At 41.8% G+C, this 27,304-nt stretch overlaps 1 protein-coding gene across 10 annotated transcripts in view; it reads right to left on the bottom strand.

Moving 5' to 3' along the window:
* CSNK1G1 (casein kinase 1 gamma 1) overlaps positions 1 to 23,993 on the bottom strand; it is a 162,447-nt gene extending 138,454 nt beyond the window's left edge. For 6 of the 10 annotated variants that reach the window (XR_009453118.1, XR_009453117.1, XR_009453119.1 and 3 more), the window contains exon 1: positions 23,715 to 23,993. The gene's annotated coding sequence lies outside the window, so the exon portion shown is untranslated. Of the gene's footprint in view, positions 1 to 22,764; positions 22,833 to 23,247; positions 23,559 to 23,714 lie in introns of those variants that run through there. The other 4 variants (XM_059699018.1, XM_059699007.1, XM_059699027.1 and 1 more) reach the window with 4 other exon arrangements.
* Positions 23,994 to 27,304: the final 3,311 nt, after the last annotated feature.

Genomic DNA, 27,304 nt, shown 5'->3' with positions numbered 1-27,304 from the left:
CACAATCAATCCAGAAAGTCAGCAATCTATGAATAATCCAGAACCGAGTATTTATCTCCTCTGCCACACACCCTCCCTCCCAGCCAGTGAGCAGGATAATTACTCTCAAGTCAAGCTAAGTGCCCCCCAGTCACAGTGGCCCAATGCTGACATACAAAGCATACAAATAATTCTCACTCTGGCATAAAAGTGACAACCTTCTTGGAAGAAAAGCAGATACTGTAAATTTCTCAAAGTCTTCCTAAAACATTTTTTAAAGTAATTTTTACTTCTTTAGAAAAAATGCATACATGGCAAACCATCTGTAATAAAAGGCTCATTCTATAAAATTTTACCTGGTCCTACTCATATCTGCAATCATAATCATATTTACAGACAAATATATCTCTCTATATAAAAGGCTAATATGCAAAGTGTCCCCTTGGGAGTTCAACCGGGAGTTTGATCACTCGCTATGACGTGCACTGACCACCAGGGGGTGTCACAGAACATGGCTGGTGATCAGTGGCGGCGGCAGGGTTTGAGGGAGTGAGGGCAGGAGGCGGGGGGAGGTGGGAGGGAGTTGTGAGGTAGCAGTGCCTAGGCAGCAAGGGAAGGAGGAGGTGGGGAATCTGATGGGCCCTGATCACTGGCCAGGCCTCAGGACCCTACCCATGCACGAATTTCGTGCACTGGGCCTCTAGTCTATACTAATAAAAGAGTAATATGCTAATTAGACTGGGAGACCTTCCAGGAGACCTTCCAGATGTTCTTTTGGACAAAGCCATGGTGGCGGGGCCGAGGTAGAGGCGGTTAGAGGCCAAGAGGGGAGGGCAGTTGTGGGTGATCAGGCTGGTGGGGGGCGGGGCCATTGGGGGTAAGCAGACCAGCAGGGGGGCCAGTTGGGAGTAAGCAGGCCATCAGTGGGGGTCAGTTGGAGGTGATCAGGACAGCAGAGCGGCAGTTTGGAGAGAGCAGGCCAGCAGGGGGACAGTTGGAGATGAGCAGGCCAGTGGGGAGGGAAAGTAGGGGTGAACAGGCCAGCAGTGGGGGCAGTTTGGGGTGATCAGGCTGGTGGGGGAGCATTTGGGGGCAAGCAGGCTGGCAGCGGTGGGGGGGCAGTTGGGGGTGAGCAGGCCAGCAGGCAGAGTGGTTAGAGGCAATCAGGCAGGCAGGCAGGCAGGTGAGCGGTTAGGAGCCAGCAGTCCTGGATTGCAAGAGGGATGTCCGACTTCTGGTTTAGGCTCAATCCCTGTAAACTGGCAGTAGGACATCCTTCGAGGGGTCCCAAATTGGAGAGGGTGCAGGCCAGGCTGAGGAACACACCCTCCCCCGTGCATGAATTTCATGCACCAGGCCACTAGTTTTATAATAAAAACCAATGCAGTTCCAACTTCACAATCTGCCAATAAAGGGAATCAGGCTGAAATCATTAATTGGTAAATTACTACTATTTCAATCACCTCCTCTGTAAAGAAGAAAGTTAGGATTATTTCAGAGCTCAAGGGTGGGGAAAACACATGGACTCACAAAAGGTTCAATGGTAAAGTAATGGACAAAGAATCTAGGAAAACAGTAACCTTTGATTATGCCTCAATTTCTTTATTGGTAAAATCAGAATGACCACCAAGGAAAAATAACAAAATTGATTAAAGATATGGGGAAGCCCACTAAGAGTGTTCTTTCCCTTCATCCCTGTTCTTCCTATAAACCGCTTCAAAGCAGTAGGAGGAACTATGTAGGTAAGGAAAATGAGTAGACAAAAGATAACCATATCTGTAGAGGGCCCTTTCTTCATATTCATATAACGGGCCAAGGAATTTCTACTGTTCTTGCACCTCCACAGCAAATAAGCAATCATGAGAACTTGAATTTGTATTGGTTTGACAGTTTATATTATTACGATTGCAGACAGACCAGAAATTTCTCCTTTCCTTCCTATTACTCCATACCGAATTCAAAAGAATCCATTAAGTCTCTAGGTCTATATGCATAGTAGTAGTCTCATGGTTGGCAAATAGTCCCTCAAGTGAAAACCCAGTGAAAACTCTAAAAAGATATTTGAAAGAAGTAGATGAGGAAATAACCTCCCATCATCTCAAAGGAAAAAAGAACTGTTAACTCTGTATTTAATAGCATTATACCAAAAGAAGAGACAAACATATTGGATTCACTTTGAAATAGTAAAAGCAATGAATAAGAAGAATGTTTCTTCTTCAAAGGCAAGAAAGGCACAAAGGAAAAAAAGAAACAATTGTAAGCCCACTACAAAGAAGCAAGCAAACAAAAAACCCACCCAGAAGTCCATATTTTAGCATTGCTTTGTGAAGCATTAATTAAAACCAAACCTTCTCTAGGAGTTTGCTCAGAAGTAAAACATGTGCACACCCACAGGATTCCCATGAGCCAGAGCCAAATTCAATGATCAAGACAGTGTAGTGAAACACATTAATTTTGTACATTTGGCTGCATAAAAGTCCAGTGTCTAAAAAAATGCTTTATAATTCTGGAACAGAAAAATTCTGTTACTCAAAAGATAACTGGGTTTCACATGCCCCTTTCCCTTTTACCCCACTTGTTAATAATCATAAATAATTTTATTTTATTTTTAATAATATTTCTTTTTTAATGTTTCTTCCTTTTTATTTTTAATATATTTATTGATTTTTTACAGAGAGGAAGGGAGAGGAATAGAGAGTTAGAAACATCAATGAGAGAGAAACATCGATCAGCTGCCTCCTGCACACTCCCTACTGGGGATGTGCCCGCAACCAAGGTACATGCTCTTGACCGGAATTGAACCTGGGACCCTTGAGTCCGCAGGCTGACACTCTATCCACTGAGCCAAACCGGTCAGGGCTCATAAATAATTTTAATCAGTTACATAAACTTTTTACTCTTAAAGTGAAATATGTGGTATTTACAAAATTTCTAGGGAAAATGTGACATTACAATAGAAAAATGAAAAACTTCCTTTTAATGAATATTCCAAGAATAGAACCATTAGCACATTAATCTTCAGATTAATCATTTTCTCTTCCCCAACTATCACTCATACCTACTTAACCATTCTACTCTTTTCGATAATTAGCCTTTACCTTGTCCCATCTCCTAATCTACTCATGCCTCTACTAAACCACAATTCTGTCTAACCAAATACTTCTAAAAAATGTACATTCGGGTAAATATGTCAAACTTGTAACTATGCATAGATATACCTTAATCATTAGGACATTGTTCCTTGAATAGATGAATTTATTAAATTGAAGTTTAAACTTTTAAACCCTAAAACTAAGTTTAAGATATACATACTTTTATACTTAAATAGAAGCCACTGTAAAAACAACTTAACCAGTCCTAGCTGGCTTGGCTCAGTGGGTAGAGTGTCGACCTGAGGACTGAAGGGTCATGGGTTTAATTCCAGTCAAGGGCATATGCCTGGGTTGTGGGCTCGATCCCCAGTAGGGGGAGTGCAGGAGGCAGCCGATGAATGATTCTCTCTCATCATTGATGTTTCTATCTCTCTCTCCATCTCCCGTCCTCTCTGAAATCAATAAAAATATATTGAAACAAATAAAAAACAAAAACTTAACCAATGGTCATAGCCAATTCAATAAGAAAAATGAGCTATAGATGAATGGATTAGAAAACTGTGGTACATCTACACAATGGAATACTATCCTGCTGTAAAAAAGAAGGAATTCTTAACATTTGCAACAGCATGGATGGACTTGGAGAGCATTATGCTAAGTGAAATAAGCCAGTCAATGAAAGAAAAATACCACATGATCTCACTCATTTATGGATGATTAAGACCAGGGTTCCTCAAACTACGGCCCGCGGGCCACATGCAAATACAAGTATCGTATTTGTTCCGTTTTGTTTTTTTACTTCAAAATAAGATATGTGCAGTGTGCATAGGAATTTGTTCATACTTTTTTTTTTTAACTATAATCCGGCCCTCCAATGGTCTGAGAGACAGTGAACTGGCCCCCTGTTTAAAAAGTTTGAGGACCCCTGATTAAGACCATTATAAACTGATGAACAAAAATAGATACAGAGGCAGAGCAACATTGAACAGACTGTCAAACTACAGAGGGAAGGCCGGGGAGCGTTGGGGAGGCGGGTAAGAGATCAACCGAAGGATTTGTATGCATGCATATAAGCATAACCAATGGATGCAAGACACTGGGGGGTATGGGAGGCCAGGGGAAGGTCAAGGGGAGAAAAAAAAAAAGGAGACATATATAATACTTTATATATGTAATACTTTAAGCAATAAAACAAAATTTCAAAAAAAAAAAGAGAGACTCCCGAGAGTCACAGAGAGAAGGAGGCTGTGTATGAACCAGGATGTGGGCAAGGCAGAGAAATCTGCCACAGACTTGATCTTGGACTGCCAAGCTAATGGAAATGTGAGAAATAAATTTCCATTGTTTATAAGTCAAAAATAAATAAATAAATAATTTTAAAAAATGAGCTATAAGTATTGAAAAGAAAGAGACAATAATTTTAGAGTATATTCTCACAGATGGACTCTTAGGCATCCAGATACAAGACATTATATGAATTTAACCCGCCTCCCCCTTCTATTTTTTTGGTTAATCCTCACCTGAGGATATTTTTCCATTGATTTTTAGAGAGAGTGGAACGGAGAGGGAGAGACAGAGAGATACATCGATTTGAAAGAGACACATCAATTGGTTGCCTCCCCAATTGAGCAAGGCTACTTTCTAAGGGACTACTGTCCAATATGTGAGGTTAACTTTGGCACTTATTCCATATCTCTTTGCTTTATAATAGGTCATTTCATTTGATGTTTAAAAAAGAAAAGGCATAAAATACCGAATTTTGGTGAGGACATAAAGAAATTTGAACCCTTGAACACTGCTGGTGAAAATGTAAATGGTTCAGCTACTGTGGAAAACTGTTGGCAGTTTCTCAAAAAGTAAAATGTACAACTATCATATGACCCAGCAATTCCATTCCTAAAAATTATGCCAAGTGAAAAAAGCAGACATACGTACACACACACAAAAGGCACTTATTATATGACTAAAGGCCCGGGGCACAAAATTCATGCAGGGGGGGTCCCCTCAGCCCAGCCTGCACCCTCTCCAATCCAGAACCCCTTGGGGGATGTTTGACTGCCGGTTTAAGTCAGACATCCCTCTCACAATCCAGGACTACTGGCTCCTAACTGCTCACCTGTCTGCCTGCCTGATCACCCCTAACTGCCCCCCCCCGCCAGCTTGGTTGCCCCTTAATGCCCCCACTGCTGGCCTGGTCGCCCCCAACAGCCCCCCTCTGCCAGCCTGGTTGCCCCTAACTGCCCCCCCCCCCACCAGCCTAGTCACCCCATGCAGCCTGCTGTTCAGTCATTTGGTCGTCCCTCACTAACCCCCCTGCTGGCTTGGTCATAGGCAGCCATCTTGTGAGGGCATGAGGGTTAATTTGCATATTACCTCTTTATTATATAGAATTCTATTTATATGAATTATCCAGAATAGGTAAATTCATAGAGATAGAAAGCAGATTTCCAGGGGCTGTGAAGAAAGAATTGCCTAATAGGGGTTTTTCCTTTTGGGATAATAAAATGTTTTAGAACTACATAAAGGTTCTGGTTGCATAACATACATACCAAATACCACCAAACTGTGCATTTAAACTGATTAATTTTATGATGTGTGAATTTTACCCAATAAATAAGAGAATGCTAGAACAGAACTGATGACATCTGAAAACAATTACCCAAGCATGTTATTTTACTACTTATTGCTTCCCAACTAAAACATTATACATTATAATCACCTGGAGTGCCTGTTAAAAAAATAACAATGAAATATTTCCTAACCCTTTGCTGTCCAATTTTATTTTTGGAATTCAAACAGTCTGGTCCAAATAAATTGACAGGATTGAATGTTGAACTTTTTAATGTTCTTATTTTAAAGTTTAAACCAAAAATTCACTGGTTATATTATTAAGTATGTTCAATCAAAGAGTTTATTCTTTAAAACATTTCATAGTGTGGTATCTTTTGAAATTGGTCTGTCGAGTCAGCCTCGACGTTGGACCGAAAAGGGTTAAACTATCTTAAGATTAAGACATTTTCTATAATATCAGCAACGACTGCCATTATAGAAAGCTCCTCAGGCATAATTTAATCATTGACTTATTTATTCTAAAAGTTACTTTTTTAAAATACATTTTTATTTATTTCAGAAAGGAAGGGAGAGAGTGAGAGAGAAACATCAATGATGAGAGAGAATCATTGAACAGTCACCTCCTGCATGCCCTACACTGGGGGATCAAGCCCACAACCCAGGCATATGCCCTGACTGGGAATCGAACCGTGACCTCCTGGTTCATAGGTCAACACACAACCACTGAGCCATGCCAGCTGGGCTACAAGATATTTTTTAAAAGCTGGATGAAGTGGTTCTAATTTAGTCACCATGAGTGAAAGGACAAAACCCAGAAACAACTATCACAAGTCACTTCATAGATATGGTATCACAAGAACTTTATACCTAAAAAACACAATACAAAAATTTCCACGGGTTATTTCTCACAACCACTTTTACAAAACAGTTCCAAGAAATGGAAATTTTACAAGAAATGGCTTTCTTCATTTCTATCTTTTAGTAGTCCAAAAAATTCTGCACATCATAATCAGATTTACCTTTCATACATACAAATACATCCTGTTACTCCGAAGCTTAAAAAACCTTCAGTGGGTCCTCCTACTTATTACAACATCAAATCTAACTTCCTCTGACTCTCTTTTCTTTCTTTAATCCTCACCCGAGGATATGCTTCCATTGATTTTTAGAGAGGTGGAGAAGGAGAGGAAGAGAGAAAAAGACACATCAATCAGTTGCCTTCCCTATGTACAGCGACTGAGTATTGAACTCATGACTCTTTGATGCACAGGACTACACTCCAACCAACCAATCCACACTGGCCAGGGCCCTCTGCCTGACTTCTATTAACCTGTAGTAAGAGCTATTCTCAAACTTTAGTGTACATTGTAATCACCTGGAGTGCCTGTTAAAACAGATTGTTGTACGCTACTTCTAGAATTTCCAATTCCGGAGTCTGAAGCAGGCCTCAAAACCGATATTTACAATAGATCTCCAAAATGACACCATTCTACCTCCTTAATACACTTATTTCTCCCTATTCCCTAACCAGTACATAATTCTGGATTCATCTTTTCACGAGCTGTGCCCAATTCTTCCTCCCTGCTTAACTTTGCTGCCCCAAAACACTTTCTTGCCTACCCAAATCATACCCATCCTTTAAGGCTGTAGTTCTCAGCACTGCCTTATATTACAATCACCTGAGAACGATTTTAAAAACTATGGTTGCACCACCTATCGGATTATGATTCAACCGATCCTGGGGAAAGTTTCCCCATTTTACTCTGATGGGCAGGCAGAGTTGAGATCCACCACTTTGCCTTCCTTCAATCTGTTTCCCAAAAGAATTAACACTCACTGAATTTTCTCCCCTCTAAATTCCTATACTGTTCCCAGATTATATTACCAAGTTTAAAAGAAGTTACTTAATAGATTGTACTACTCTATATATTTCATTTTAAGTCTTATTTCTCCAACTTGATCTGTGATCATTTCTTGAATTCCTACATTCTTATAGCACTAGTATCATGATGAATACATAGTAGGCGCTTTGTGATTATTTCTTCATTGATTATGGATTCAAAATAGAATTCAGAGCTTTAAAATATTTCTAATCTATGCAATTCAGGAAACTACACTCCCTCTTTTTAAATAGTTTTGCAACAAACTAATTGTGTTATGGTGAGTCATTTAACTCCTTCCTGCGCCAATAAATAAATTGGAAAGAAAAATACTAATGTATCAAAATGCTATGGAAAATAATAAAATTATTAATAGCATCATAAATGGTTCACAGTTGCTTCCTTAGAGCAAATGGCCTTTTCTAAATCCACTAAGACTGTTTCAAAACAGTTAAAAAGAATCAAAGCACACATATTTAAAGCTCTGATTTGTTTTCTCAACAGATGTGCATCCTTCAAGCCCTGAATTCACCAGATGCATATTGAATTAATCCTCACTTTTAGTTTTTATATAACACTCCACTTTAGTTTTATAAATACTTCCCCAGATAAAGCAGAATCCACTGGTGCTTTATTACATTAAATATTAACAGATTATCTCTACTATGCAAAAAATACATTAAGATTCATTTTAATGCAGTCAAATGTGTGCTTGTTACTAGTAAATATAGGCTATCATATCTTCATTATTTTTAAATTGGCCAATTTCTATCTAGAATGTGAAAAGTAAATTTGCTCTTAACTAAAAATCCAGTGACACTTGGTACGTAAAGAAAAAGCAACTCACTTAACACTTTAGAAATTAACTAGGAAATTCAACCAAATATTTGAATTCTAAAACTGTAGTATTTAATAGTCCAATTAAATTTCCTGGAAAATTTACTTCTTATAAAATCATAATTTTTTCATTAACTAAATTGAACCAATTAATGTATTACATCAGAAATAGGACTGATACTCAGGAGCCATGGGGTCCAATCTAACATTGACTATAAAATCCTGAGCAAGTCACTTAGCCTCTGCATTTAAGTAGTCTCAACTGTAAAATGAAAGAATCTAACTAGACCATATCCATTGTTTTCTTTCAGCTTCATGAATCCCTAACCTATGAAACTCAAGAAACACAATCATTAACCAGATGGATCCCATTAAAGACAAAGTGAGCTTATGTATTGATTGATATGGAGAACATCTATCTCTAGAAAACCTAAGTGCTTTCACAGAAACAGATTGTTCCTGTGTGTTATATAACTATGTGAAAAAGCAAACATAATCCACCAAACATGGAGCTACTAAACCATTTTTACATCATATCCTAGATGACCAGAGTATTTGGATGTCACAATACAAATTAAGGTTAAGCCCTAGTTGGTTTGGCTCCGTGGACAGAAGGCCTGCAGACTGAAAGGTCCTGGGTTCGATTCCAATTAAGGGCACATGCCCAGGTTGCAGGCTCGATCCCCAGTAGGGGGCATGCAGGAGGCAGCTGATCAATGATGTATTCTCTTATCATTGATGTTTATCTCCCTTTCCCTCTCCTTTCCTCTTTGAAATCAATAAAAATATATTTTTAAAAAAGATACTCTGGAATAACAAAGGGTGTCCCTATAAGTCCAGGATAGGACAGTTATAAAGCCAACTGAAAGTGGATTCTAGCTAATAATTACTACTTAGGCTATATAAAAAATAGTGTATCAGGACAGCATTTTATTGCCATTATAATAGATATTCCCACTCTGAGTCAGAATTGGAAATGATCAGGCAGCTATAGCAGTACCCATGTACTCTTCCTACTAAACCTCTGCCAGGTCAAGCTTCTGGATTGCTTCTTACAAGTGTAATAAGCACACACTGGAGCTCTGGCCAAGAAATCTGTATAGCTGAAACCATGAGTGACAATAAAATGTAAGTGGCAAAGGACCTTAATTTTAGTGATGGTTCAAAAATTCTGAATTTAGATCCCCTTTACCACCTGCTACTGTCGTATGGTCGGTACCACATTTAGCTCACACTTCCTAATCTCAAACAAAGAATTAGGCACCTATCAGATAACACTTAATGACCTAATATCAATCTTTTTGAAAGGGAAACTCAAGACTCTAAATAATGCTTCTAATTACATCTAAGAATGTTAGGAACATCTCTTTTCAAAACCAGCCCCACAAATCATTTTATTCATTTTAGTTTCTTTTAAAAATATGCCTGGGCCCGGCCAATGTGGCTCAGTGGTTGAGCTTGAGCGTTGACCCATGAACCAAGAAGTCACTGGTTCAGTTCCCAGTCAGGGCACATGTCTAGGTTGTGGGCTCGATCCCCAGTGGGGGGCATGCAGGCGGCAGCTGATTGATGTTTCTCTCTCTATCCCTCTCCCTTCCTTTCTCTCTAAAAATCAGTAAGAACATATATATTTTTTAAATGCCTGGGTTGGAGAGGGAGAGATGAACTGGCAGAGCCCAGAGGATTTTTAGGGCAGTGAAAATACTCTATATATTATAATGATAAATAAATGTTATCATATTTTTTAAACCCATAGAATATACAACACAAAAACTGAACCCTAAGTTAAATTATGAACTTTGGGTGATTATGTGTCAATTAAGAAACATACCGGGGTCGGGGGTAAAAAAAAAAAAAAAAAAAGAAACATACCACTCTGGTGATGTTGAAAATGAGAGAGGATGCCCTGCCCATTGTGGCTCAGTTGGCTGCACATTATCCCATGCATCAAAAGGTTGATGGTTTGATTCCAGGTCATAGTACATGTCTGAATTGTGGGCTCAATCACCGGTAGAAGGCGTGCAGGAGGCAGCCGATTGATATTGTGCTTGCACATTGATGTTTCTCTTTCCCCCTCTCCCTTCTTCCCTCTCTAAAAATTAATTTAAAATGCTAAAAAAAAGAAAAGGAAGGAAGGAAAGGAGGGAGGGAGGGAATGAGGGAGCGCTATGCATGTATGGCAACAGAGGGTATACAGGAAATCTCTGTACCTTCCTTTCAATTTTGCTGTGAACCCAAAACTACTCTAAAAAAACGTAACAAAAGACAACACAAAGCATTTTTTCAAATGTTTTTGGAATAGAAAATATTTTTATAAACAATTGAACATCCTTGTGCACAAACTCCTTAAAACTTTCACAAAAATTAACTCAAAATGTATCTTACAACTCAATGTGACATGCAAAACTATGAAAATTCTTGAAGATAACGTAAGAAAAAATCTATGTGATCTTGGGTTTGGCACTGAGTTTTTAGATACACCAAAATATGCTCAATGAAAGAAAAACTTGTTAAGTATATTTGTGTGTGTGTGTGTCTCTTTTAAAATGTTTTCATTGATTTTTAGAGAGAGAAGAAGGGAAAGGGATAAAGAGATAGAAACACTGAAGAGAGAGAAACATCATTGATCAGCTACCTTCTGCACGCCCCTTCCAAGGATGGAGCCCACAACCCAGGCACGTGCTCTGCCAGGAATCAAACTTCGACCTCTTGGTTCCTGGGTGGCACTCAACCCGAGCCACACTGGCTGGGCAAAATTTGTTAAATTCATTAAAGTTAAAAACATCTGTACTATGAAAGTCATTGTTAAGAGAATAAAGACACAAGACACAAATTGGAAGAAAATATTTGCAAAACACATATCTGATGAAGAATTTGTATCCAAAATATACAAAAAACACTTAAAATTCAATAAGAAAACAAACCACCCAATTTAATAAGAGGCAAAAGATCTGAACAGACGCCTCACCAAAGATATATAGATGACGGCAAATCCTATATAATAAAGAGGTAATATGCAAATTGACCCTCACTCCATCACGCCATCACAAGATGGCTGCACCTACAGGGGAGGCAGGGTTTCCATAACACAAGATGGCTGCACCCATAGCGGAAGCAGGGTTCCCATAATAAGCGATAAGCAGGGACCTGAGGCTGTCCCCCCTGCCTGGTGGGGTTTGTTGGGGAACCTCATGCCACACTCCCTGCCTGGCAGGACTTGAAGGGGAACCTCAGGGCTTGACGGAGGACCTTAGGCCATGCCCCCTGGCACCAGGCCAGGGGACCTCAGGCCACTCCCCCTGCCCTGGGCCAGGGGACCTGAGGCTACACCCCCTACCCCAGCGCCAGGCTAGGGACCTTAGGCCACACCCCCTGCCCCAGCGCCGGGCGGGGGGACCTAAGGGTGCACCGGGGGACCTTAGGCTGTGCCCCTCGCCCAGTGGGACTTGATGGGGGACCTGAGGCTGCACTCCCCCACCCAACAGGGCTTGACAGGGGCCCTGAGGCTGCACCCCCAACCCAGCGGGGCTTGACGGGAGACCTGAGGCTGCACCCCCTGCTCGATGGGGCTTGACAGGAGTGGGGCCCGCCGGGTCTGGATCTCGCCCAATGGAGGTGGAGCCGGCTGGGTCTCACGCGATTTCAAGGTGCACACAGGTGGGCAGGGACTTGACTCTGAGTCCCGCGGTGTGCCCCAGACTCTGACAGGAGGAAGATTTTCATATACATTTTACTAACTTTCTTTCATCTCTGACACTTCTATTATAGAGAAAGGGCAAATAGCAATATATTAACGTATTTCCTCTAATTAATACCCTTTTAATGTGCATGAATTTCGTGCACCAGGCATAGTAAGCATATGAAAAGGTACTCAACATTGTATGTCATTACGGTATTGCAAATTAAAATACCTATTAGAATGGATAAAGTACATGAAACTGATAATACCAAATAATGGCAAGGTTGTGAGCAACAGGAATGCTCATTCATTGCTGATGGGAATGCAAAATGGTATAAATATTTTGGAAGACAGTTTGACAGTTTCCTATAAAATTAAACATGGTCCTTCCATAAGATCTTGCAATCACACTGCTAGGCATTTACTCAAAGGAGTTGAAAGCATAGGTTTACATAAAACCCAGCACATGCATGTTTATAGCAGCTTTATTCATAATCTCCAAAAAAATGGAAGAGTCAAGATGTCTTTCAATAGGTGAAGGGATAAACAACTGTGGTACATCCATATAATGGAAAATTTTCCTATCTAATAAAAGAGAAACATGGTAATTAGCCATACCTCTGCTACCGTTCCCATTGGCTAATCAGGGCGATATGCAAATTAACTGCCAGCCAAGATGGCAGCCGGCAGCCAGGCAGCTTGAAGTGAACATGAGGCTTACTTGCTTCAGTGACGGAGGACTCCAACGTTCCCTGCCTGCCGCTGCCGGCCTCTGAGCTTGCAGTTTGAAACATTGTTACAAATATAGAAGCTAAACAAAACCCCAGAAACCTGCTTTCAGCCAGCTGGGATCTCAGAGCTGGAGTTGAAACAGTGTTTCGATTATAGAACCAAACAAACCAGATACCTGCTTTCAGCAGCCGAGGCCTAAGAGCTGGAGTCAAGCCTCAGAGCTAAAGCTGGCCCAGAATAAAAAAGAAAAGAAAAAAGGAGCTGTTGGGAGCTTCAGTCACCCGCCAGCCTGAAAACAGCCTTCAGCCCCTCACCCAGACTGGCCAGCCACCCCAGTGGGGACCCCCACCCTGAATGGTGTGTGACCAGCTGCAAACAGCCCTCAGCCCCTCACCCAGACTGGCCAGGCACCCCAGTGGGGACCCCCACCCTGAAGGGTGTGTGACCAGCTGCAAACAGCCATCAGCCCCTCATCCAGGCTGGCCAGGCACCCCAGTGGGGACCCCCACCCTGATCCAGGACACCCTTCAGGGCAAACCAGCTGGCCCCTACCCATGCACCAGGCCTCTATCCTATACAGTAAAAGGGTAATATGCTCCCCAGCACCGGGATCAGCGGAGCCGCTAGGCCTCCCGGCACCGGGATGAGCGTGACAGGGGGCAGCACCCAAACCCCGTGATCACCCTGCGGCTCTGTGTGTGACAGGGGGCGGGGCCACAACCTCCCTATCCGCCCTGCTCTGTTCGTGACAGGGGAAGGCGCCCCAACCCCCTGATCAGCCCTGCTCTGTGCCTGATAGGGGGGAGCTCCCCAACCCCCTGATCGCCCTGCAGCTGTGTGTGTGACAGGGGGCGGCGCCCCAATCCCCTGATCGGCCCTGCTCTGTGTGTGACAGGGTGTGGCGCCCCAGCCCCCCCCTCCCCCCACGGGCCCTGTTCTGTGTGTGACAGGGTAGAGCCATAACCTCCCCATCGGCCCTGCCCTGAGTGTAACAGTGGCCGCGCCCCAACCCCCTGATCGGCCCTGCTCTGTGAGTGATAGAGGGTGGCGCCCCAACCGCCCCCCATGGGCCCTGCTATGTGTGTGATGGGGTAGAGCCATAACCTCCCAATCGGCCCTGCCCTGAGTGTGACAGGGTGCGGCGCCCCAACCCCCTGATCGGCCCTGCTCTGTGGGTGACTGGGGGAGCTCCTCAACCCCCTGATCAGCCCTGCTCTGTGACAGGGGGGAGCTCCCCAACCCCGATCGACCCTTCTCTGTGTGTGACAGGGTACAGAACCCCAACCCCCCTGATGGGCCCTGCTCTGTGAGTGACAGGGGGCAGCGCCCCAACCCCCTGATTGCCCCTGCTCTGTGTGTGACAGGGGGTGGCGCCGCAACCTCCCCATCGACCCTGCCTTGAGTGTGACAGGGGGCGGTGCCCCAACCCTCCAATCGGCCCTACCCTGAGCGTGACTGAGGGTGGCATCGCAACCTCCCTATCCGCCCTGCTCTGTGCATGACAGGGGGCGGTGCCCCAACTCCCCTATTAGCCCTGCTGAGCCCGACCAGGGGCTGCATCTAGGGATTGGGCCTGCCCTCTGCCACCTGGGAGCGGGCCTAAGCCAGCAGGTCGTTATCTCCCTAGGGGTTCCAGACTGCGAGAGGGCACAGGCCGGGCTGAGGGACCCCCCTTCCCCCGAGTGCACAAATTTTTGTGCACCGGGCCTCTAGTTCAGCAATAAAAGAAAATGAGCTATCAAGCCACAAATAGAAGAAACTTAAAAGCATATTATTAACTGAAAGAAACCAGTCTGCATATTATATGATCCCAACGCCATGAAATTTTGGAAAAGGCAAGACTATATAGTGACAGTAAAAAGGTCAGTAGTTGCCAGGGATTCTGGGGGAAGGAAAGGAGGGATGAATAGGTAAAACAGAATTTTTAGGGTGGTAAAATTATTCAGTATGAAATTGTATGATAGAAAATATTATTATGCATGTTAAAACCCACAGAACTATACAACACAAAGAGTGAACCTTAATGAAAACTATGGATTATAGTTAATAATAATGTATCAATATAGGCAATATTGGTTCATTAATTGTAACTAATGTACCACACTAATACAAAATGTTACTAATAGCCAAAACCGGTTTGGCTCAGTGGATAGAGCGTCGGCCTGCGGACTGAAAGGTCCCAGGTTCGATTCCGGTCAAGGGCATGTACCTTGGTTGCGGGCACATCCCCAGTAGGAGGTGTGCAGGAGGCAGCTGGTCGATGTTTCTCTCTCATCGATGTTTCTAACTCTCTATCTCTCTCCTTTCCTCTCTGTAAAAACTCAATAAAATATATTAAAAAAAAAATGTTACTAATAGAGGAAATAGGGAGGATATATAGATATGAGAAATACTGAACTCTACCTGCTCAATTATTCCATAATTCTAAAACTGTTTAAATAAATAAAGGTCCATTTTTTTGAATTGGGCATCCACAATCTCAAAACTAGAATTTATAGAAATTCTCATCAGTGAAAAAAGAAACTGACTTTAAATAAAACCAAATTTTGCCCTAACCGGTTTGGCTCAGTGGATAGAGTGTCGGCCTGCGGACTGAAGGGTTCCAGGTTCGATTCTGGTCAAGGGCATGTAACTTGTTTGCGGGTACATCCCCAGTAGGGAGTATGAAGGAGGCAGCTGATCGATGTTTCTCTCTCATTGATGTTTCTAACTCTCTATTCCTCTCCCCTCCTCTCTGTAAAAAATCAATAAAATATATATTTTAAAAAATTGCAAAAAAATAAAAAATATTTTTTAAAAACACCAAATTTTAATTTTAATAAATTTAAATAAAAATATTTTATCTTTAATCCCCTTGCCTTTTTCCTGGCATTGGTCATATTGGTCATATCCCTGCTCCCTAACACCTACATCAGAGAGTGACAGCTAGGAAGTGGAGAAGTTACCCAGCTGGGAAGCTGCTTGATCAGTCATGGTTAGCAATTGAGCCTTAAGAACTAATGAGACCTGGTGACTATCATGGACACTTAAGCACACACACAAACATACACAACTTAAAACATTTCCACATCATTCATTAATGCCAACAAATTAAAGTATAGTTATAAATTTATCAAGAGGGATGTAAAGGTATGGTACTTTCATTCAGAGGCTCAAGTCCTCAACACCCCTTTTTGTCTGTTCAAGAGTTAGAATGGCCTGGCCAGTTTGAGCGCTGGCCCATGAACCAAGAGGTTACCGGTTTGATTCCTGGTCAGGTCATATGCCCAGGTTGGGGGCTCAATCCCCAGTGGGGAGCATGCAAGAAGCATCTGTGTGATGTTGATGTTTCTCTCTCATCAATGTTTCTTACCCCCTCCCTCTCCCTTCCTCTCTCTAAAATCAATAAAAACACATTTTTTTAAAAAGAGTTAGAATGCTGCTATTCCTTAGAAATTTATGTGGCATTTTGATAGGCTTACCCAGCACCCACAGGTGTTGCAGCAAGTTCTTTTTGATGGCAAGGGCAATGGTTACCTGTTCACTCAGCTTCTCTGGCAAAGGCAAAAATCCAAGAGAATATCCCTTTCCCCAGTATGTCAATGCCTCCATTGTGATGGGTGAGCTATTATTGAAGAACAATTCCCATCCCTGACACCCCAGGTCCTACCATAACTACACTACCCACTCAGCGTCTCTAGACAACTAACAGACTACAGTGGTGTAGAGGCAGGGTAGTCTATATGTTTTCCTATGTCATCAGAATACTCCTGCTGAAATCAAAGGATGGCTTTCTTCTGTCCAGATGGCTCTCTCTTCGGTCCATTTTTGTGATACCACACCAGTTCTACTTAAAGTTTCTCAAAGATACCTGGGTTTTTAGGTTCCATGTTTGATGTCAACTACTGTAACACAAACAAGTAATGGTCTTTTTCAGCTCAGTAAACCCAAAGCCTGACCTCAAAATTTATCAAGATTCAAACTGAAACCCTGACCGGTTTGGCTCAGTGGACAGAGCATCGGCCTGTGGAGTGAAGGGTCCCAGGTTCAATTCCGGTCAAGGGCATGTACCTTGGTTGTGGGCACATCCCCAGTAGGGAGTGTGCAGGAGGCAGCTGAATCTATGTTTCTCACTCATCGTTGTTTCTAACTCTCTATCCTTCTCCCTCTCCCTTCCTCTCGGTAAAAAAATCAATAAAATATATATATTTAAAAGATACATCTTTAAAAAGAAAAAAGATTCAAACTGAAAAGTGACAAGAATGTGCCCTATGAACTGTTATGGTATAGCAACTGGCATAGGTAAGGCAAAACTCACTACCAAAAGACTAAGTGGACTTATCACTAAATAAAAAATCTCCAGTAGAAGCTCCTCTTCTGATTGTGACATCAAAGGGAAAAATTTATTCTGTATCTCCATAATCCATTTTCTTAGCAACTTCCACCAGGAGTGGACTATGGTTAAGCACTACTGACAAGAATAGTTTATTAAGGAGCATTTGGAATCTTGCTCTCTGGCATATGTCCTCAGTTTGGCTCAAATAAACTCACAAAAATTTATCTAAAAAGGAAAAGAATGGTTTATTAAGTGAATGATGACAAAGATATATGATGCTACCTAATGTTCACATAGTCTGAAAAAAACAATTACTTTTAACCAATGTTGGTGAACTTTGTGTAACTCAGTATAAAAATGCAGATTCTTTGACTTTTGTGTTCACTGATATAGCTGAAATTATATAACCTAAATCAGAGGATTTTTATTTTTGAAAAATAATCTGATGAATTCAAAGCCACAAAACATGAAAGGGTGAGAGAATAAGAAATCTGAAACAGATGGCATCTAATTTTTTTTCCTGAGTCCATCCTGAACACAATCCCAATAATGTCAAAATCCAATTTAGCTCTCCAAATAAGTAAATCTCCCAAACTGAAAATGGTAATTCTGCTCTGATTGGGGCTGTCCAGTGGTTAGGGCGTTAGCCCCCACATTGAAGGGTCACAGGTTCAATTTCCAGTCAAGGATTCAAACCTCAATTTTGGGTTCGTTCTCCAGCCCCAGTGGGGGAGGGGGTGTGTGCAGGAGGCAGCTAACACATGTGTCTCTCTCACATCAATGTTTCTCTCTCTCTCTCTTCCCCCCTCCTCCTCTCTCCCTCTCTTCTACTCTCTCTCAAAAAATGAATGGAAAAAATATCCTTGGGTGAGGATTAACCAAAAAAAGAAGAAAAGAAAGAAAACGGTAATTCTGCCCTGGCCAAGGAGCTCTGTTGGTTAGAGCGTTGTCCCCAACGAGATCCCAGGACAGGGCACATACAAGAAGCAACCAATAAATGCATAAATAAGTGGAGCAACAATGTTTCTCTCTTTCTTTCTATCCCTCTCATTACCCCTTTCCTCTAAACATCAATAAAAAAGAAAATGGTAATTCTGAAATAAACTTATTCTTTTTTTTCCCTCCCAGCTTAAATTTTTTATATTAGGCAGAAATGAGTACAGAGAAGTTACATGTTTTAAAAAATATCATTCCAAGACCATTATAAACTGATGAACAAAAATAGATAGAGGCAGAGCAGCATCGAACAGACTAACAAACTACAGCGGGAAGGCCAGGGAGGGTTGTGGGGGGTGGGGGGGGTGGTAAGAGATCAACCGAAGGACTTGTGTACATGCATATAAGCATAACCAATGGACACAAGACACTGGAGGGTAGGGGAAGCCGGGGGAATGTCAAGGGGGGGAAAAAAAGAGACATATGTAATACTCTTTGTAATACTTTAAGCAATAAAAAAAATTTTTTTAAAAATATCTTTCCAGCCATAGCTGGTTTTGCTCAGTGGACAGAGTGTCCATCTTTGCTCAGTGGACAGAGTATCTACCTGCGGACTGAAGGGTCCTTGGTTCGATTCTGGTCAAAGGCACAAGCCCAGGTTGTGGGCTTGATCCCCAGCAGTGGGCATGTAGGAGGCAGCCAATGAATGATTCTCTCTCATTATTGATGTTTCTATCTCTCTCTCTCTCTCTCCTTCCTCTCTGAAATAAATAATAAATATAAAAACTATCATTCCACAAATTCTAAAGTTCTTTCATGAAACTCTACTTCTACTTATCTGAAGCCACTGAAGCAGTTTCTATCAAATTGGTGATATTAAAATCTGTCTATGATATCAGCTCTTTTTTTCTGGATACAACGATTATTTATCTTCATTACAAAAGTTCACATATTTCAAAAAAAAAAAAGCTTTCAAATAACAAGCTCTGGAAGAATACTCATTTGGTTTGAGTAAAGCACTACCTGGCATTTTAAAAACATTTACACAGTAACTTTCATTCCTGATTTGACAACATCAATAAAATTAGCTGTATGTACTTTGTTCATTATTTGAATCTAGTATATGGTATATAAACCTTCCCAATTTTTCCTAAAGCTTTCTGAGCTCATCCAAGGAATGGATATTAAAGGAGTCATTTTTAGATTTCCTGACAAGCAAATTCCACAACTGACAACTGCAAAGATTCCTGGAACAGCCACATACTTTGAGTGGAAAAGGTCATTGAGAAAAGTGTCATGTCTAACAATTTCTATTGTTGCCTATAATTTAGATAGATCTTTTTACTCTAACAGCTAATATCCTCTTATAATACTTTAACAAATGGTTTATGAAAGTTTTATGAGAAGAGAGTGGAAAACAGGAGTTCCTGATATCTTTACCAACAAAGCAAGATAATACTGCCTCAAATTTTAGATTCAAAAGATGATGAAAAAAATTATCCAGGAAAACATAGCTAAAAGCTTAAAGATACACTAAAAACTTTACACTCTTTAAAGGGGCATTCACGAAGTTGAATAATCTTACAAAAAGCTACAACTACCAAAATTATAATTTCAACATTTTTTTTTAAAAAGGGTATGGAGCCCGGCGGTGTGGGTCAGTGGTTGAATGTCAACTTATGAACCAAGAGATCCCTGGTTCAATTCCCAGGCAGGGTATATGCCTGGGTTTTGGACTCAATCCCCAATAGGGGGTGTGTAAGAGGCAGCAGATGGATGTTTCTCATTGATGTTTCTATCTCTGTGTATCTCCCTCTTTAAAATCAATACAAAAAAATTTTTTAAAAAGGTATAAATACTTTATGAATAATTTTAAATATATCCATCCATTTATCAATGTGACCAATATTTATTGCTTATTATATAGATTCAGTGGTGGGTAAAATTTAAAATAGTATTTCTACCTCAAGGAGCATTCAATATAGTTGGTGACTTTTATCAGAGTTTTTATATATATTTTTTACACAAAAAAAACTATTACTAAAGTAAGTAATTATTACTTAATTTCTATCTTTTGTGTATAAAGTACATTTAAAAATTAAAAAGTACAGCCCAGCCAGCATGGCTCAGTGGTTGCGTGTCAACCAAAGAATCAGGAGGTCACGGTTCCATTCCCAACCAAGGCACATGCCTGGGTTGCGGGCTCGATCCCCAGTGTGGGGTGTGCAGGAGGTAGTGATCAATGATTCTCTCTCATAATTGATGTTTCTTATCTCTCCCTCTCCCTTCCTACTTGAAATCAATAAAAATATTTCTTTTTTTTTTAATTAAAAAGTTCAGCCCTACAGGTTTGGCTCAGACTAAAGGGTCCTGGGTTTGATTCCACTCAAGGGGATAAACCACATGCAGGAGGCAACCAATCGATGTGTCTCTCTCACATCAATGTTCTCTCTCTGTCTCCCCCAACCCTTCTACTCTCTCTAAAAATCAATGGAAAAATATCCTCTGGTGAGGATTAACAACAACAACAACAAAATTAAAAAGTATGAACTAGCCCTAACCGGTTTGGCTCAATGGATAGAGCGTCAGCCTGTGGACTAAAGGGTCCCGGGTTTGATTCCGGTCAAGGGCATGTACCTTGGTTGCGGGCACATACCCAATAGGGAATGTGCAGGAGGCAGCTGATCGATGTTTCTCTCTCATCACTGTTTCTAACTCTCTATTCCTCTCCCTTCCTCTCTGTAAAAAAACCAATAAAATATATTTTTTTTAAAAAAGTATGAACTACATGTTACATCACAAAGCAAACTATATTAGCTGAAAATATGACATATAACAGGTAACATATAATTATCATTTTAAAACCATAAAAGAAACAAATTATAAAGACTTCATGTTCCTGAGATTTATTTCTATACTAGAGGCCCAGTGCATGAAATTCATGCACTGGGGGGAGGGGTTCACCAGCCTGGCCTGTGCCCTCTCACAGTACAGGAGCCCTGCAATAGATGGCCCCAAAGAGGTAGGCCCCGCCTACCCATCCGGGGCTCCTCGATGGATTGCCCCAAAGAGGTAGGCAGGAGCTGGGGTCCCGCCTCTGCGTCATGCACGCAGAGTCAAGTCCCCGCCCACCCGTGCGCACCTTGCCGTGCACACAGCCCTGCCCACCCGTGTGCACCGTCTGTGCACGCAGCTTTCTAGTGATGAATTGTGACGGCATGAGAGCATGATGACCATTTGCATATTAGCTCTTTATTATATAGGATTATCATCACGACTGACTTAAAGGCAGAATTTCATTCCATTTTCATTTATTTTACAGATTATACATATAAGAATTCTGTAAATTTTGCTAATAGTTTAAATCTAATTAAGATGAGTCACAACACTAATGTTAATTTTAATCTTAAATTACAACTTTCTATTTTATGTCCCAATTTAATGCTCTTCAGAGACAGGGGATGTTGACTGAAATTTACATAAATTACTTTGTTGTTGTTATTAATCCCCACCTGAGGATATTTTCCCATTGATTCTTAGAGAGAAAGGGAGAGACAAAGAGAGAAACATCAATATAAGAGAGACACATCGATTGATTGCCTCCTGCACACAACATGACCTGACCCAGTGGGGAGGGTGGGGGGAATCCAGTCTGTAACCCAGGTAGGTGCCCTTGACTTGAATCAAACCCTAGACCCGTCAGTCCGAGGGCGGATGCCCAAATCAGCTAGCTCAGCGGTTCTCAACCTGTGGGTCGCGACCGTCGGAAAACACATATAGCATATCAGATATTTACATTACGATTCATAACAGTAGCAAAATTACAGTTATGAAGTAGCAACGAAAATAATTTTATGGTTGGGGTCACCACAACATGAGGAACTATATTAAAGGGTTGCGGCATTAGGAAGGTTGAGAACCACTGGGCTAGGGCATAAATTACTTTTTAAATGTTTTATTTTTAAATAGATTTTTATTGATTTCAGAGAGGAAGGGAGAGGGAGAGAGAATCATTGATCAGTTGTCTCCTGCATGACCCCCCTGGGGATGGAGCCAGCAACCTGGGCATGTGCCCTTGAGAGAAATGGAACGGGGGACCCTTTAGTCCACAGGCTGTTGCTCTATCCACTGAGCCAAACCAGCTAGGGCTTAAATGTTTTTCCTGTCAATCCATACTATATACAACACAAATCTGAGAAAACCTTTGAAACATTATTGGTATTTTGAATAAATGCGCATATTCTACTTTGTTTTTAAGGGTTAAGAAACTACTGGTAGCTGAATTTCATGCTACTTGTAATCAATTTCTCTAAGTCACTGAAAGTCTTGTTGTATATATGTTTCTAAATATTATTATCCAATTCCCTTCCTATCTCAAGCCTTATTCCACAAAACTGGGCTACCTTGACTGTGTAAGATGAATGATAATTCATCTTTCAATTAGAAGGTGATTCCATTTAAAGTGGGCTATTATTTACGTATATCACCCCCTTACAATACTGGTAAGAATTTTAACTCATTGTATTTATGAAGAAAATAAATCTCTGGTAGGTTCCATGACTTGCCCAAGATCAACAACTAGCCAATGGCAGGTTGGGTTCAATCCCAGATTTACCTACCTCAAAGCCAAAACTTCCCCTGGACCACAATTATCTCCTTAAAAGATTAAGAGACAGGCTCAAAAGCAGACAATCCTGTCTCTCTGAACTTATCTATTCTAAGGCATCACCACACAGTATTTACCAGTCGGCCACTGATTGAAATAAAAATGAAGAGCTTCGTTCTGCTTCATTTAAACTAGGGCAGGCTTACTGGCAGGTTAAAAAAAAAAAAAAAAAGAGGGTGGAAAAGGCTTGCCTCAACATGTCTCTCCTAGACCTCTATTCTATACGGTTCTAGTCTTTTTTTTTATATATATAAACACCAATATCTACCAAACAAGACTATGCCGGACTAGCCTATAGTTTGGTGCTTTTCAGAATTGCACTTTTCTAAGATAACTTATACGATTTAATATAGAACTAAGAGACATTGTTGAATATGTTATTCCAGCACTTTTCAAACATTTGAAATATCATTTAGAGGCGACAAACCCAGTTCCACTCTCTTTTACGCTGTGATGCCGCCCACTTGGGGGGTACCGCTCCCGTGCGACGCAGGGACACGAGCAATAAAGGAAGAAGCGGGGGACGCACACGGAAGTCGGGTGGAGGGAGGTCTCCTTACCCACTCTTCGCCCCTAGCTCGGTCGAGGGCGGCTCCCCACGGTGTCCAGCCGAGTCACAATCCCCCAAAACCTCAAAACCGGGCTAGGTCCCAGCGGGGTGGACAGGGAAAGCAGGCAATGGGAGCTTTGGATTGCCCCAACCACCCTGCCGAGATCTATGCCCTCCTTTTGGCTCCGGAGAACGCTCCCCCTTTCAGAGCGAGTCCTCCAGGTGGCAAACTCCCCGTCCACACGGCAGAAGTCTTCTGCATCCAAAGGGGAGCCTCCTCCGCAACGTTCACCCAGCCACCCGAAACTCTCCGCCGGCGGTTTCCACCAGCCCCTCCTCTCCACCCCCGCAACCTCCACAGACACCAGCGCCGGCCTGCGCCCCACCCAGCATCTCGGCGTCCCCCTTGCCGACCCGGAGAACGCGGCCCACCCCCCTCCCCCCGCAACCAGTCCCCACAAACACACACACACCCACCTCAGGCTCCAACCTCCGGGACCCCGTCGAAGCCGGAGCGAGTACCTGGTCCGGTGGTGCTCCGGGGATCACAAGGGGCCGGCGCGGTCCCCTCCCAGAGGCGACGAGCGCTTCTGTACCCACCCACGGTGGTAGCTTCTCTCTTTCCCAGGAAGCGGAGGGAGGAGAGGTGTGGGAGGGGAGGGGGAAGGCGAGGAGCCGAGGGGCGACAGGAGCCGAGCCGGAACCACTAACGCTGGCCCCACCCTCAGCCCGGCGCAAAGCAGCCGGGCGCTCTAGGTAGGACACACTTCAAGCAGTCAGCGAGAAACTGACACAACCACTTCCGGGTCACCCCACTACTGCCCCTCCTTAGCAACCGCGTGGGGTTGCTAAGCGGAAGTGCCTCAAAAGCACCCCCATTTCTTCTGGGACTATCAGGAGGTAGCTGGAAGCGTGTACTCTCCTTTGACAACACCCTTCTACCTTCTGCTCCTGGTCTTAGAGCACACGCTTCACAGCCGGAGTCACAAAGCCCATCTTGCTTTTCCCTTAAGCTGTGCCCACGCCTCCACCCCTACCCCCCGAGAAACTATGAACACCTGCTTCCTCCCACCGAGTCCCAGGCCACCCATTGGTCTGTCTCTCTTCTCTCTCTCTCTCTCTCTCTCTCTCTCTCTCTCTCTCTCTCTCTCTCTCTCCCTTGTGGGAGTTCTCTTTTCTGGCAGTTTAGCAAGCATCCCCCTCTTGTGGATTTTCAGTTGTGTTTCAATTTGGCTTTTAAAATCTTCAATGTTATGAAAGTTTTCTCGTGCACTTCATTCTCCTTTGACAGCCTCATAGGGAATGGTAAGTTTTGTCTTTGTCTTTCACCGTAACCGGTTTGGCTCAGTGGATAGAGTGTCGGCCTTCGGACTGAAGGATCTGGGGTTCCATTCAGGTCAAAGGACACTACTGCAAGCTCTCAGGAGGCAACCAATCCATGTGTCTCTCACATTGATGTTTCCCTCTGTGTGTCTCTCCCTCTCCCTTCCACTCTCTAAAAATCAATGGGAAAAATATCTTCGGATGAGGATTAACAAAAAATAAAAAATAAAATGTCAGTAGTAGGTTGTTTAATAAATCTAAAACATTACAACCCTTCTCATGGACATGCATACATGTGGAAGTACACACACACACACACACACACACACACACACACACAATTCAAATAGAATCTGAGGACATCCAGTAATTGTTCTTTAAAAAATCTGGCTGTGACAAGTGACAAACCATTACCATGACAAAATAGAACTTGATATTTTAATTGCCAATAGATTTATTTTTTTTTAAATGTGTGTTTTGTTTTGTTTTTTTTAAATATATTTTATTGATTTTTTACAGAGAGGAAGGGAGAGAGTTAGAGAGTTAGAAACAGCGATCAGCTGCCTCCTGCACATCCCCCACCGGGGACGTGCCCGCAACCCAGATACATGCCCTTGACCGGAATTGAACCTAGGACCCTTCAGTCCGCAGGCCGACGCTCTATCCACTGAGCCAAACCGATTTCGGCGCCAATAGATTTATTTTAAAAAATTAAAAAAGTAAAACTATGAGCCCAATGAACAATGACTTATCTAAAAGTACAGTGGACTACATGTCTTTAAAAATTTTTAAACATTATGGCAAATGTGTTCTATAGAAATGTTTTATTGAGAACAATTAATAAGATTAAATGTGGTAGTTTAGGCCAATACAGAAATGCAAATTCCTATGCAACATCTATTTTTCCCATTGCCTGAAGAAATATGACAGTATTTAGATCCTCTCTTCATAGTTTTATTAGTAGTAGTCACTTTTTTATACGTTTGTAACTGGCTTGACTCCTAAATAGTCACATGACTTCTATTATTCTATCATTTTCAGTGTAGTCATTGTTTAGAGGCCTCTAAAGATAAAGAGCACAACCCACGCCTAAAATTAGCTAGGTGAGTTTAACTACACTTACAGAACTTTGTGAGCAGTACTATTGGAGTCCATATTTTTTTTTCTTTTTATATTTTATTGATTTCAGAGAGGAAGGGAGATAGAAACATCAATGATGAATCACTGATTGGCTGCCTCCTGCACACCCCCTATTGGGGATTGAGCCTGCAACCCGGGCATGTGCCCTTGACCAGAATCAAACCCAGAACTCTTCAGTCCACACACCGGCCCTCTATCCACTGATCCAAACCGGCTAGGACAGGAGTCCATATTCTTAATATGAACCATAATTAAGGTAGTGCTTTCAGATCTAAACTAGATCTCAATTAGCCTTCAAAGTCAGTACAGTACGTTTATCCTGTAGATATAACCTTCAGGCTTTTCTCAGTTCTTAAAAGCTTTTTTTCCCCCATTTTTTAGTGCTCTTTGTAATAATTTAAGAAAGAATTAGGGTACCTAATGTTTATTTTTGGGAAATATAACTCTGTTATGCAATAATGAATATTTAAATATTCTTAGAGTTCCATTGGCATCTCCAAATATAAAAGATACAAAAACTGAAGTCTAACAATTAATGACTACTTGGATCAGTTTATGTGCCTAAGCAATATACAACACAAAACATAGCCCCTTATACAAGGGACCTAGAGAAACTAACTTAGGATATATGTGATATAAACAATAGAACGTTTAGCCTTAGGAAGAGAAAGCTAAAGATATAACAGCTATCTTTAAGTACTTGAAGGTTGTCATGTGGAAGGAATAACTTGTTCTGTGTAATGTCAAAGACAGAAACAATAGGAAGGGGGAGGGAAGAATAGGAAGAAGGGGAAGTTACAAAAATTCAAAATTTTAACTCATGATGTTTTTCACAATTAAGAGTTGCAGCCCTGGTCGGTGTGGCTCAGTTGGTTGAGCATCGCCCCATGCACTGAGAAGGCACCAATTTGATTCCCAGTCATGGCATATGCCAGGGTTGCGGGCTTTATCCACCAGGTAGGGGGAGTGCAGAAGGCAATTGATCCATAGATGTTAAGCTCTCACATCTGTCGCTAAAAATCAATACAAACAAACAAACAAAAAACAAATAGTTGCCAACCAATTTCAATGGAAACAGGGAATATATACTTCCCTTATGTTTTTGGAAGAGGCTAAATTGCCAACCTAATTTTCAAAAAGCTTTGACAGAAAAACATTACATGGAACAGACACCTCTGCCTAATAAAAGTGAGACATCAGGACAGTAGCGGGCGCGGTGGGGGGGGGGGGGCGGTAAGGACATGGGTGGGGTGGGAACTGAGTGGAGGGGAGCAATGGGGGGAAAGAGAGGAACATCAGTAATATCTGAATAATAAAGATTTATTTTAAAAAATAAATTTAAAAAGTGAGACATCATCAAATGTTGTATATTTGAAGAGACTGTACTTTCATTAGATCAAATTTTTAAAAAATTATATATCAAAACTATACTTCATGAGACACACCACCAAAAAGTTTCTCTCTCCATCAGTGGAAAATAACAAATCAGGTTTCAGACCCATCAAAACTTGACTTTAATAAGAGTTGATTTGAGTTACTCCTTAATAAGAAGCCTAGTTATCAAGGAAGTACTTAAAATAAAACTCAACTTGAAATTCAGTAAC

The sequence above is a fragment of the Myotis daubentonii genome, chromosome 1 (assembly GCF_963259705.1).
Source record: "Myotis daubentonii chromosome 1, mMyoDau2.1, whole genome shotgun sequence".
In the NCBI taxonomy this organism is placed as follows: domain Eukaryota; kingdom Metazoa; phylum Chordata; class Mammalia; order Chiroptera; family Vespertilionidae; genus Myotis; species Myotis daubentonii.
The sequence above is the reverse complement of the archived record's forward strand: the minus strand, read 5'-3'. Positions and strand labels throughout refer to the sequence as shown.